Raw genomic sequence first — 14,150 nt, forward strand, 5'->3', positions numbered from 1 at the left:
TCTCGCCCACGTGGTGGTCGGTCTGGTTCATCAGCATGATTATATCGTGAATTGTGGCGGTCCGCTTTATCTCGCCCACGTGGTGGTCGGTATTGGCTCAAGGGCCTCATCGTCGAATTGTGGCGGTAGTCGCCGTTTTGGATAGCTCTTTGTTGGGCGTTAAAGGTTGTATTCTTCGGCAGCTAGGACCTGGGTCCGTCTGTCGTTGAGTGTATCCTGTTCGGCTTGGAGCTGTTGTTGTTTGGTTTTTAGGCTTCTTGCAGTTGTGATTAGCTGGCGCTTAAAGCGCTCTTGCTCGAGGGGTTCCTCTGGCATGATGAAGTCTTCGTCGCCGAGGCTCACATCATCCTCGGAGATCGGTAGATAGTAACTATCCTCCGAGTCCTCATTCTCGACCGGATCATCGGGGTTAACTTGCCCCTCCTCCCAATCATCCTGTTTGGATGCGGGCTCGGCGGGGTCTTCGGGATCTTCGGCATTGTCGGGAGTGTTATTGTCTCTGGTGCCGGTATTGCTTTCCTTTTCGTGACGCGATTTTGAACGGCGTCGATGACGTCGATGTTTCGGTGGTGCCTCAGCAGGCTTGTCCTCAACCGGATCATTCCTGCCTTCGTCATCATCCTCTTTGGGTGTATCCAGCATATACACATCGTATGTGGAGGTTGAAGGAAATATGTCCTAGAGGCAATAATAAAGTTGTTATTTTATATTTCCTTATATCATGATAAATGTTTATTATTCATGCTAGAATTGTATTAACCGGAAACTTGATACATGTGTCAATACATAGACAAAACAAAGTGTCCCTAGTATGCCTCTACTAGACTAGCTCGTCAATCAAAGATGGTTAAGTTTTCTAACCATAGACATGTGTTGCCATTTGATGAACGGGATCACATAATTAGGAGAATGATGTGATGGACAAGACCCATCCGTTAGCTTAGCATAATGATCGTTAAGTTTTATTGCTATTGCTTTCTTCATGACTTATACATATTCCTGTGACTATGAGATTATGCAACTCCCGAATACCAGAGGAACACCTTGTGTGCTATCAAACGTCACAATGTAACTGGGTGATTATAAAGATGCTCTACAGGTGTCTCTGAAGGTGTTTTTTGGGTTGGCATAGATCGAGATTAGGATTTGTCACTCCGTGTATCGGAGAGGTATCTATGGGCCCTCTTGGTAATGCACATCACTATAAGCTTGCAAGCAATGTGACTAATGAGTTAGTTGCAGGATGACGCATTACAGAAGGAGTAAAGAGACTTGCCGGTAATGATATTGAACTAGGTATGATGATACCGACGATCGAATCTCGGGCAACTAACATACCGATGACAAAGGGAACAACGTATGTTGTTATGCGGTTTGACCGATAAAGATCTTCATAGAATATGTAGGAGCCAATATGAGCATCCAGGTTCCGCTATTGGTTATTGACCGGAGATGTGTCTCGGTCATGTCTACATAGTTCTCAAACCCGTAGGGTCCACACGCTTAACGTTCGATGATGATTTGTATTATGAGTTATGTGATTTGATGACCTAAGATTGTTCAGAATCCCGGATGAGATCATGGATATGACGAGGAGTCTTGAAATGGTCAAGAGGTAAAGATTCATATATTGGAAGGCTATATTCGGACATCGGAATGGTTCCGAGTGATTCGGGTATTTTTCGGAGTACCGACGAGTTACGAGAATTCGCCGGGGAAAGTTAATGGGCCTTATTGGGCTTTAGTGGAGAGAGGGAAGAAGGGCCACGAGGTGGCGCGCGCCTCCCCCCACCCAAACCGAATTGGACAAGGGGTGGGGGCGCGACCCCCCCTTTTCCTTCTCCCTCTCCCTCCTTTCCTTCTTTCCACACCGAAAAGGAAAGGGAATCCTACTAGGACTTGGGAGTCCTACTAGAACTCCCTACACTTGGCGCACCCGGTCTCTCTCCCTCCCTCCTTTATATACGTGGGCAGGGGCACCCCAAGGGCACTCCAAGATTTGTCTTAGCCGTGTGCGATGCCCCTTCCACAGTTTCACACCTCGGTCATATTGTCATAGTGCTTAGGCGAAGCCCTGCGCCGGTAACTTCATCATCACACTACAAAAAAAAAGACACATCCGTGACATTTTAGGCCGAACGAAATTTTTTTCTGTCATACTTATGACACTTCTATGACGATAATTGTGACAAAACCCGGTATCATCATAGATGTGGTGGGCTCCTACTTCTATGACAAAAAATCATGACAAACAATGGGCTTTTCGTCCTGGGCGGGCCGGAGACGCAGCTGCATGACATTCTTTGGGCCGTCCATGACGGAAAAAACCTGGTAGAAGCGAGGGCGAGGAAAATATCGGGGAGTTTCCAGTTACGGGGTGGTCGGGGGCCAAGCAATGCGCGTTTCTCTCGTACGTATGCGCGTGTGTGCGAGGTGTTGGGCTCTAACTGAACCCGAGCGAGGCGTTGGGCTCTAACCGAACCCGAGCGATTCACTGTAGGTGACGCGTTACTAAACCAGAGCGATCGATCGATCCCTTGCTGTTAACTGAACCCGAGTGATTCCTTCGCTACTGCTGTTAACTGAAGCCGGTCGAACACTGCTGCCACCTTCCCTTGATGAACAGTGAGTGTTGTTGAGGGGGTTTGGATGAACAGTTCCCGGTGGGGTGTTGGATGAACAGTATCCCGTGGTAGTAGAGGATGTTGCCGTTGGATGAACAGGACCCCGATCGATCGAGCCGATGGATGAACATGACCCTGTGGAGGGGTGTCGGTGTCAAAACCGGCGGATCTCGGGTAGGGGGTCCCGAACTGTGCTCCTAGGATCGATGGTAACAGGAGATGGGGGACACGATGTTTACCCAGGTTCGGGTCCTCTCTATGGAGGTAATACCCTACTTCCTGCTTGATTGATCTTGATGAATATGAGTATTACAAGAGTTGATCTACCACGAGATCGTAATGGCTAAACCCTAGAAGTCTAACCTGTATGACTATGGTAATGTGTGTCCTTTCCGGACTAACCCCTCCGGTTTATATAGACACCGGGGGGATCTAGGGTTTACATGGAGTCGGTTACATAAGAAGGAATCTTCATTGTTGGTCGCCAAGCTTGCCTTCCACGCCAAGGAGAGTCCAATCCGGACACAAGTACGGTCTTCGGTCTTCATGTCTTCACAGCCCATCAGTCCGGCCCATGGATAACAGGCCGGACGCCCGAGGACCCCTTAGTCCAGGACTCCCTCAGTAGCCCCTGAACCTGGCTTCCAATGACGAGGAGTCCGGCGCGCAGATTTGTCTTCGGCATTGCAAGGCGGGTTCCCTCCTTCCGAACTCCAGAATAGTCTTCGGATGCAATGACTGTATCCGGATCTGTTACACAGACCATACTCAACCGTAGAGAGAATATAATATTTGCACGAATCTAATCTGTTGACAGCTTCTTTCCAACACGACATCACGTCTGTCCGGTCATAATTTCGAACCGTTTTTCTTCTGCCATCCCACGTTTTGAGACGCGGTTTCTATTGGCACGTCTTGTCGAAACAGAGATCATGTCCCCTTATTGAGGGATTCTCATCAATGCGGGCATGGGTAACTCAACCGTGCCGTTTATACAGCCCTTGGGAATAGGCGAATCCTAAGGCGAGTGAGGAGGCGTTTAATATTTGCTGCCTTTATAAGGGGATAAGGATTCCTTCCTCTCCTCACGCTCTCTCCCTGCCTCCGCCTTTCCGATCTCAAGCTCCAGCGCCCAAGTTCTCATCCCCTTTCCACTCAAGAAACCATGTCCGGATCCGGTGGTCAGGGCAAGTGGATGGTCTCCTCTGTCAAGGAGGAGGACATTACTGAGCTTCGGACGGCCGGATATTTGGCGAAGGAGATCACCCATCGTCTGCCGGCCGAGGGACAAATCGTCCCCACGCCGGAGCCCACAGAGAGGGTGGTATTCATCCCCCATTTCTTCCACGAGCTAGGGTTTCCACTCCACCCCTTCGTCCACGGGCTAATGTATTATTACGGGGTAGATTTCCATGATTTGTCCCCGAATTCTTTCCTCAACATCTCGGCGTTTATCGTCGTGTGTGAGGCCTTCCTCCACATCCATCCCCACTTCGGACTGTGGCTCAAAGTTTTCAACGTGAAGCCGAAGGTGGTGGACGGCCAGCATGCGGAGTGCAGAGGAGCCATGGTGAGCAAGCTGCCCAACGTCTCCTGGCCAAAAGGTATTTTTGTGGAGATAGTGAAGGAGTGGCAGATACAATGGTTCTACATCACAGAACCCGGCGGCACCACCTGGGCCGCGGCTGCCGAATTCCGCTCTGGTGCTCCCATGCGGCTCACCTCTTGGGTCGAGAAGAGTCTGGACTAGTGTTCGTCTGATGAGCCAATAGCATTGCAGACGCGCGTTCAGAGCATGATAGCCAAGGACGTCAAGCTTGTTGATGTGATCCAGGTGATGCTAGTTCACCGGATTCTTCCATGCCAGGGCAGAGGACAGCCTCTATGGGAGTTCAATTCGAAGAAGCATCGGACCCTGGTGAGGCTCTTCAAGACCACCCACGAAGATGCCTGGAAGTTGCTCTTTAAGGGCAACGAGAAACCGCCGGCCACGGGTTCAGACCGTGGTCACAAATGTAAACACCCCGCCAGCGAGGTACGCTACTTTTGATGTATTCCCAACTTAAATGTTTCGAGGATAATGTCAGAGATTTTAGCGTTGCTCCCTCAGGACTGGGTGGAGAGGGCGAAGCGGATCCAGTGTCCGTCTCCGTTGCTCGAAGAGCCAGTCATCCCGCGCCTTGCGAAGATGCTGGTGCCGGCGCCATATAAGGCACCGGAGAAGAAGGCCAAGGGGGCCAAGAGTGGCCCCCGTCGCAAGGGCACTTCGGACGCAATGTCCAAAGACGACGAGGCCCATTCCACTGTCCCTGAGGACAATGACGAGGAAGAGGAGGAGGAGGAGGAGGAGGAAAACAACCCTCCTCCCGAGGAGAAGAAGAAGAGGGCGGCCTCGGCACATTCGGAGGCGAAAGCGCCCAAAAAGGGGAAGGGCGCCCCAGCGGTTAATACCGCGTGGGACGTCGACAGTAGTCCGGAACGACGCCCCCGCACTAAGCCCCAGGCCGCATCATAAGTGACATGGCTTATTTGTGTGCACATCCAGCCCTTTCTCTTTATTATTTTAACATGGTTTACTATACTATTGCAGTCCGGCCCGTAACCTTATCCAGCGATCCTGATCTGGAGGTTCGTTGGCTCCATCGGAGATGGCGAGCATGTCGCCACCGCCTATTTACTCCACCGGGGCCAGGGATGACACCGAAGTGCTATCCCGGAGGACCGCTCCGAAGGGAGGAGCCCAAGACGTTGTCCGGGAGGTGCCACAGGGCGAGACCTCCACTGCCGGACACATGTGGAGCCAATCCCCATGGAGATTGGCGAAGAGGGCCGTATCCAGTTCGGTCCTCAGCCGAATACGATTCTGGAGACCCATGTGGCTCCGGAGTCGGGCGAGCAGCCCCCTTTGAAGGAGGGGGGGTGCACCGCCTCCACAGGTGGCTCCTGTCCATCCAGGAGCGCCGGATGACCTAATGGGGGCGCTACGAAGCGCCTTCGTCATGGACGAGCACCGTGTCCTTATGGGTGCGGTGATCGAGAAGGTTCAATCTGTCAAGAGCGGACTGAATGAAGCCTGCAAGAGCCTGTTGACAGGTTTCGAGGTAAGAAAGAGAAAAACCCCATATAGTCCGTAGCCCCTGAGACGTTGTCCGGTGTTCGGCGAGAAGAACCGGACAGAGGATCAATCCTTACTGATAAGAGGCTGACTGAATATGTATCGATAATCAGGCGTCCCTGTTGGCCGCGACCTCACATGCTGCCGAGGTCTCGGAACTAAAGCGGAGGCTGGGGCGGACCGAGAACGAGCTCGGCAAGGTTAGGATTCGGCTCCAGGAGAAGCAAGGTGAGGAATGACCTGCTATATGTTTGTGAAAGGATAAGCGATGTATATTGAAAGCGGTGTTGTGATATGTGCAGAAGCCGCGACCGAGGTCGAGGCCTTGAGGAAGGCCCTGGGCGAGGCCGAGGAGCAGGCTCTCCAGCAGCAAGCCGCCCGTAAGAAGCTAGAGGCCCGGGTTAAAGAAGTGCAGCAGGAGCTCCGGGATGCGGTTAACAAATGTGAGACCTTGGAGAATGATGCATCGGCTCAAGGGGCCGAGCTCACCAAGGCTCGTCAGAGCATGGAGACCGCTCGGACTGAGGCCCAGGCTGCCCTCCAGGAGATCCAGGAGGCCAAGAAGATCACTGCGGGTAAGGCTTTTAAGATACAAAGCAAGTACGCGGAGAAGCAGTACCTTTTACTAACCCGGGTTCGGAGTTCCCCAGGGGCTTTTTTTGATCTACCACGCAGTGTATTGGACACCGTGGAGTTCTATCGAGCCGAAGGAGGGGGTTCCACGGAGAAGCTCTTCTGGTCGCAATATGCGGTGTCAGAGCCTCCCGTGTCCTTCATCGATCAGCTGAAACAGCTGGTGGAGCTGCACAAGGTGGCTGAATTAGCCATGAAGGATTTGATAATCCGGCTATGGCCAGCCGAAGCTATGCCTGGCAGCTACTTCGGACTCGTGAGGCGGATGGTGAACGCCTGTCCTCGGCTGGACGTCATCAAGCGCTCCGCTTGTATTGAAGGTGCCCGTATGGCCTTCGCTCGCTGCAAGATGTGGTGGGCGAAGATGAACGCTGTTGAAGTTGCCAGCGGGCCGCCGGAGGGCAAGGAGCACCGCACACCCGAGCGATATTTCGCGGATGTCGTAGAGGGGTCTCGACTTGTAGCGGCGCAATGTTCGCAGGACATTGTATTTGAATAAATGTATTCATGTTGCCTTTGCCTTGTATTATGGGAACAAAGCCGGTTTTTGTAAAGTAATTTTATTATGCTTTGAATTGTTTCCTCCTGTGCGGCCGTGTTGCGCGTAATCTGAGGGTTGGCCAGTCGTCGGCTTCTGCCCTCACGTAGATAGTATGGAGGTGTTCGGGATGGAATCTAAACAATCTTGATCCAATTACATGGTCCTTGAAGGAGTTGTTTAGTGCAACGAACAAGGCAATCAGACTTTACGGCTTGAACACCCCCACTTAGCCATAGGAGTTTTATAATAAATCATGGGTGCATCCCTTGGTTTAAACCAGAGTACTGTCAGCATCTGATCGGGAAGTGCCGATCTTTCGCATAACGCGGAAAAAATCTCCAACGATTTGTAACCCTCGAGTAGCTGACCGGCTCTCGCCATATCATGACAGTCAGTTTTCGGCTTTCTCTACTGAGGTGCTCATCTGGTTAAAGCCAGGGCACAATCGCAGTAGTTCTCCCTTTACTGACCTACCCGATGGAGCGGAATGTAGGGTAGCAAGCACAGGAGCCGGGCAACCCAACTATTGACCAAAGACATGATTCAGAGCCAATGCATATAGTGCTAAATTCGGGGTGCCAAACTTATATATAAGAAGTGTTCGGACTGTGCTTCCGTATTGTGGGGTGAAAGGTAGCCCCTGGCGAATATGGAGCATAAAAGAGTGTCGATGCAGCAAATAAGCAGATCGAAATAAAATGAAGTAAGAAACGAAAACCACAGAAACTGGGCCATGAACCATTTTTATTATGACTGGATGGATACGTCAAGGCATATCTTGTACAGATGGTGCAAGAAGTATCCAGCTATTTAACATGCTGGAATCAATAGGGTGCAGCGTGCGGGTCTTAAGAAATAAGTATGAATACCGTCAAGAAGAACGTCTAAAGGTTACCCTACACACCTGTGCTGCTTGCCTCCGTTGTATGCCAATCCTTCTAAAGGACCTGTGATTAGGCCCGCGGAAAAAGGTGCCTGAAACAAGAAAGAGAAGTGAAGGAATGTGTGTCCGGGATCGGTCTGGCCGAACTGTAGACCCCGGGTTATCTTGTGCCTTTGTCGACGTCCATGGAATTTTGAGTGCGTAATTGTGTACGCGTGGTACAAATGCCACAACCTCATTGGGGCTTGGACGGAGGCCGAATTGCTAGTCGAGCTCTTGACGAGCGGCGCTGTCCTGTTGCAGTGTAGTCCAGACCCTCTTGATGGTGTCCAGGGGCTCGGCGGCTGGATTATGATCCTGCTTGAGAAGGCCGCTCTGTACTTTTGCTGCTAGGGCGGCGGTGTGCTCCTCTGTTCAGAGGGAGCGTTCTGTATTTCCATTGACTGTTATGACGCCGCGTGGACCGAGCATCTTGAGCTTGAGATAAGCATAGTGTGGCACTTTGTTAAATCTAGCAAACGCAGTTCGTCCAAGCAGTGCGTGGTAGCCGCTGCGGAAGGGGACGGTATCGAAGATTAACTCTTCGCTTTGGAAGTTGTCCGGAGAACCGAAGACCACCTCCAGCGTGATTGAGCCCGTACAGCGGGCCTATACGCCTGGTATGACTCCTTTAAAGGTAGTCTTTGTTGGTTTGATTCATGAGGGATTAATGCCCATCTTCCATACTGTATCCTGGTACAACAGGTTGAGGCTGCTTCCACCATCCATCAGGACTCGTGTTAGGTGGAATCCGTCGATGATTGGGTCAAGGACCAGTGCGGCTGAACCGCCATGGCGGATACTAGTCGGGTGATCTCGACGGTCGAAGGTGATCGGAAATGACGACCATGGATTGAACTTTGGGGCGACTGCCTCTACCGTGTAGACGTCCCTGAGTGCTCGTTTGCGCTCCTTTCTGGGGATGTGCGTGGCGTATATCATGTTCACCGTTTTTACTTGGGGGGGGGAATTCTTCTGCCCCCCGGTGTTCGGCTGCCAGGGCTCTTCATCTTCGTCCTCACTTTGTGATCCCTTTTCTTTGTTTTCGGCATTTAACTTGCTAGCCTGCTTGAAGACCCAACAATCCCTGTTGGTATGATTGGCTTGCTTATCCGGGGTGCCGTGAATTTGGCACGGACGGTCGAGTATGCGGTCTAGGCTGGAAGGTCCTTCGTTGTTTCTTTTGTAGGGCTTCTTCCGTGGGCCGGACTTGGAGCCACTGAATCCGGCGTTGACTGTGGTGTCATCGGTGTTGTCGCCATTGCTTCGACGTTTGTGTCTATTGCGCCGGAGCTTGCCGGTGCTGTTCTTGGCCTCGGTGGGGCCTGCCTCGTTGGCTGTGTTTTTGCTACGAGCCAGCCAACTGTCCTCACCCACGCAAAAGCGGGTCATGAGCGCCGTAAGGGCTGCCATTGACTTCGGCTTTTCTTGGCTGAGGTGGCGTGCTAGCCATTTGTCACGGATGCTGTGTTTGAAGGCTTCTAGGGCCTCGGCATCCGGACATTCAACGATCTGGTTCTTTTTGGTTAGGAACCTAGTCCAGAATTTTCTTGCTGATTCTCCAGGTTGTTGAACTATGTGGCTTAGGTCATCGGCATCTGGTGGCCGAACATAAGTTCCTTGGAAGTTATCAAGGAAAGCCTCTTCCAAGTTCTCCCAGCTACCAATGGAATTCTCAGGCAGGCTATTTAACCAGTGCCGAGCTGGTCCTTTGAGCTTTAATTGGAGGTATTTGATGGCGTGGAGGTCATCTCCTCGGGCCATGTGGATGTGGAGAATAAAATCTTCGATCCACACTGCTGGATCGGTTGTGCCGTCGTATGATTCGATATTGACGGGCTTGAACCCCTCAGGAATTCGTGATCCAGTACTTCATCTATGAAGCAGAGAGGGTGTGCGGCACCTCTGTATCGAGCCACATCGCGGCGTACCTCTGATGGACTCTGTCTGCGGCATTCGGCCCGGGCGTAGTTAGGTTTGTCATGTCCGAATAGGTAGCCGTCATCGTGCCTCGAGTCACGCCCTCGCGATCCGTAGATCAATCTTGTATGTCCTGCTCTACTGTCCAGGATTTGCCGGAGGTCGTACGTGTGACCCCGAAATCTTCCGTCTCTATTTTTTCGGGGCGGTGGGGCCGGCTGCTGTTCGGCCTGAGTTGCCGTTTTATCCCGACCGCAGGGTGGCCATTCGGCCGCCCTGTCTCGTCCATGTGGAGGTCGTTCCGCGTTACGCGAGGGAGATATGTGTTCTGGTGCCTCCTCATCGAATTGAGGTAGCATTCTGCGTTTCAGATAGCTCTTGGCTGGGCGCTTGAGGCCGTATTCTTCTGCTGTTAGGACGTCGGTCCATCTGTCAACGAGCAGATCTTGTTCAGCTTGAAGCTACTATTGTTTAATTTTCAGGCTCCTTGCATTGGCTATGTGTTGGGGAACGTAGTAATTTCAAAAAAATTCCTACGAACACGCAAGATCATGGTGATGCATAGCAACGAGAGGGGAGAGTGTTGTCCACGTACCCTCGTAGACCGAAAGCGGAAGCGTTAACACAACGCGGTTGATGTAGTCGTACGTCTTCACGATCCGACCGATCAAGTACCGAACGTATGGCACCTCCGAGTTTAGCACACGTTCAGCTCGATGACGTCCCTCGAACTCCGATCCAGCCGAGTGTTGAGGGAGAGTTTCGTCAGCACGACGGCGTGGTGACAATGATGATGTTCTACCGACGCAGGGCTTCGCCTAAGCTCCGCAACGATATTATCGAGGTGTAATATGGTGGAGGGGGGCACCGCACACGGCTAAAATATCATATATCAATTCTGTGTCTAGAGGTGCCCCCCTGCTCCCGTATATAAAGGAGCAAGGGGGGAGGCCGGCTCCCCTTGGGGCGCGCCAAGGAGAAGGGGGGAGTCCTCCTCCTAGTAGGAGTAGGACTCCCCTTTCCTAGTCCAACTAGGAAGAGAGAGGGGGAAGGAAAGAGAGGGAGAGGGAGAGGGAAAGAGGGGCCGCGCCCCCCTCCCCTAGTCCAATTAGGACTCCTCATGGGAGGGGGCGCGCCACCTCCTGGCTGCTGCCCTCTCTCTCCCCTCAGGCCCACTAAGGCCCAATACTTCCCCGGGGGGTTCCGGTAACCCCTCCGGCACTCCGGTTTTATCCGAAACTTCTCCGGAACACTTCCGGTGTCCGAATATAGTCGTCCAATATATCAATCTTTATGTCTCGACCATTTCGAGACTCCTCGTCATGTCCGTGATCTCATCCGGGACTCCGAACAACCTTTGGTACATCAAAACATATAAACTCATAATAAAACTATCGTCGTAACGTTAAGCGTGCGGACCTATGGGTTCGAGAACTATGTAGACATGACCGAGACACCTCTCCGGTCAATAACCAATAGCGGAACCTGGATGCTCATATTGGTTCCTACATATTCTACGAAGATCTTTATCGGTCAGACCGCATAACAACATACGTTGTTCCCTTTGTCATCGGTATGTTACTTGCCCGAGATTCGATCGTCGGTATCTCGATACCTAGTTCAATCTCGTTACCGGCAAGTCTCTTTACTCGTTCTGTAATACATCATCCCGCAACTAACTCATTAGTTACAATGCTTGCAAGGCTTATAGTGATGTGCATTACCGAGTGGGCCCAGAGATACCTCTCCGACAATCGGAGTGACAAATCCTAATCTCGAAATACGCCAACCCAACAAGTACCTTTGGAGACACCTGTAGAGCACCTTTATAATCACCTAGTTATGTTGTGACGTTTGGTACCACACAAAGTGTTCCTCCGGTAAACGGGAGTTGCATAATCTCATAGTCATAGGAACATGTATAAGTCATGAAGAAAGCAATAGCAGCATACTAAACGATCGAGTGCTAAGCTAACGGAATGGGTCAAGTCAATCACGTCATTCTCCTAATGAGGTGATCCCGTTAATCAAATGACAACTCATGTCTATGGCTAGGAAACATAACCATCTTTGATTAACGTAGTAATTTCAAAAATTTCCTACGAACACGCAAGATCATTGTGATGCATAGCAATGAGAGGGGAGAGTGTTGTCCACGTACCCTCGTAGACCGAAAGCGGAAGCGTTAACACAACGCGGTTGATGTAGTCATACGTCTTCACGATCCGACTGATCAAGTACCGAACGAACGTACGGCACCTCCGAGTTCAGCACATGTTCAGCTCGATGACATCCCTCGAACTCCGATCCAGCCGAGTGTTGAGGGAGAGTTCTGTCAGCACGACGGCGTGGTGACGATGATGATGTTCTACCGATGCAGGGCTTCGCCTAAGCTCCGCAACAATATTATCGAGGTGTAATATGGTGGAGGGGGGCACCGCACACGGCTAAAATATCGTATATCAATTGTGTGTCTAGAGGTGCCCCCCTGCCCCCGTATATAAAGGAGCAAGGGGGAGGCCGGCTTCCCTTGGGGCGCGCCAAGGAGAGGGGGGGAGTCCTCCTCCTAGTAGGAGTAGGACTGACCTTTCCTAGTCCAACTAGGAAGAGAGAGGGGGAAGGAAAGAGAGGGAGAGGGAGAGGGAAAGAGGGGCCGCGCCCCCCTCCCCTAGTCCAATTAGGACTCCTCATGGGAGGGGGCGCGCCCCCTACTGGCTGCTGCCCTCTCTATCCCCCCAGGCCCACTAAGGCCCAATACTTCCCCGGGGGGTTCCGGTAACCCCTCTGGCACTCCCGTCTTATCCGAAACTTCTCTGGAACACTTCCGGTGTCCGAATATAGTCGTCCAATATATCAATCTTTATGTCTCGACCATTTTGAGACTCCTCGTCATGTCCGTGATCTCATCCGGGACTCCGAACAACCTTCGGTACATCAAAACATATAAACTCATAATAAAACTGTCATCGTAACGTTAAGCGTGCGGACCCTACGGGTTCGAGAACTATGTAGACATGACCGAGACACCTCTCCGGTCAATAACCAATAGCGGAACCTGGATGCTCATATTGGATCCTACATATTCTATGAAGATCTTTATCGGTCAGACCGCATAACAACATACGTTGTTCCCTTTGTCATCGGTATGTTACTTGCCCGAGATTCGATCGTCGGTATCTCGATACCTAGTTCAATCTCGTTACCGGAAAGTCTCTTTACTCGTTCTGTAATACATCATCCCGTAACTAACTCATTAGTTACAATGCTTGCAAGGCTTATAGTGATGTGCATTACCGAGTGGGCCCAGAGATACCTCTCCGACAATCGGAGTGACAAATCCTAATCTCAAAATACGCCAACCCAACAAGTACCTTTGGAGACACCTGTAGAGCACCTTTATAATCACCCAGTTATGTTGTGACGTTTGGTAGCACACAAAGTGTTCTTCCGGTAAACGGGAGTTGCATAATATCATAGTCATGGGAACATGTATAAGTCATGAAGAAAGCAATAGCAGCATACTAAACGATCGAGTGCTAAGCTAACGGAATGGGTCAAGTCAATCACGTCATTCTCCTAATGAGGTGATCCCGTTAATCAAATGACAACTCATGTCTATGGCTAGGAAACATAACCATCTTTGATTAACGAGTTAGTCAAGTAGAGGCATACTAGTGACACTCTGTTTGTCTATGTATTCACACATGTATTATGTTTCCGGGTAATACAATTCTAGCATGAATAATAAACATTTATCATGATATAAGGAAATAAATAATACTTTATTATTGCCTCTAGGGCATATTTCCTTCACTATGAGCTGAAGCTTAAAGCGCTCCTGCTCCAGGGGATCCTCAGGCACGATGAAGTCTTCGTTGCCGAGGCTTGTCTCCTCCTCGGAGGGTGGACGGTAACTATCGTCCTCCGAGTCCTCTTCTACGGCCTGTTCACCAGGGTTGTCTTGCCTGTCGTCGTGTTCCTCCTGTTCGTATGCAGCTCCGGCAGGGTCTTCATTGTTTTCAGCGTTGCCTGGAGTACTATTTTCTCCGGTGCCAGTGTTGCCGTCCTTCGAGCGACGAGGCTTAGAACGGCGCTTGGGGCATCGGCGCTTGGACTGCGTCTCAGAGGTTTTATTCGCATCTGGCTCTTCGTTGTCGTCGCCAGATCCTTTGGGTGTATCAACCATGTACACGTCATACGAAGAGGTAGCCGTCCAACCGTTGATGTCTTCGGAGCCATAGTCAAGCACATCGGTTAAGTCGTCGACAGTGGCTATGAAGTGGGTGGTGGGAGGGAAGCAAAATTCTTCATCATCCGCCTCTAGCTCGAACCCAACATAGTTCGGCTGTGAGTCCTTCTCCAAGGACAAATTCTTCAAAGATTTTAGCACGTCAC

The sequence above is a fragment of the Aegilops tauschii genome, chromosome 5 (assembly GCF_002575655.3).
Source record: "Aegilops tauschii subsp. strangulata cultivar AL8/78 chromosome 5, Aet v6.0, whole genome shotgun sequence".
Lineage (NCBI taxonomy): Eukaryota > Viridiplantae > Streptophyta > Magnoliopsida > Poales > Poaceae > Aegilops > Aegilops tauschii.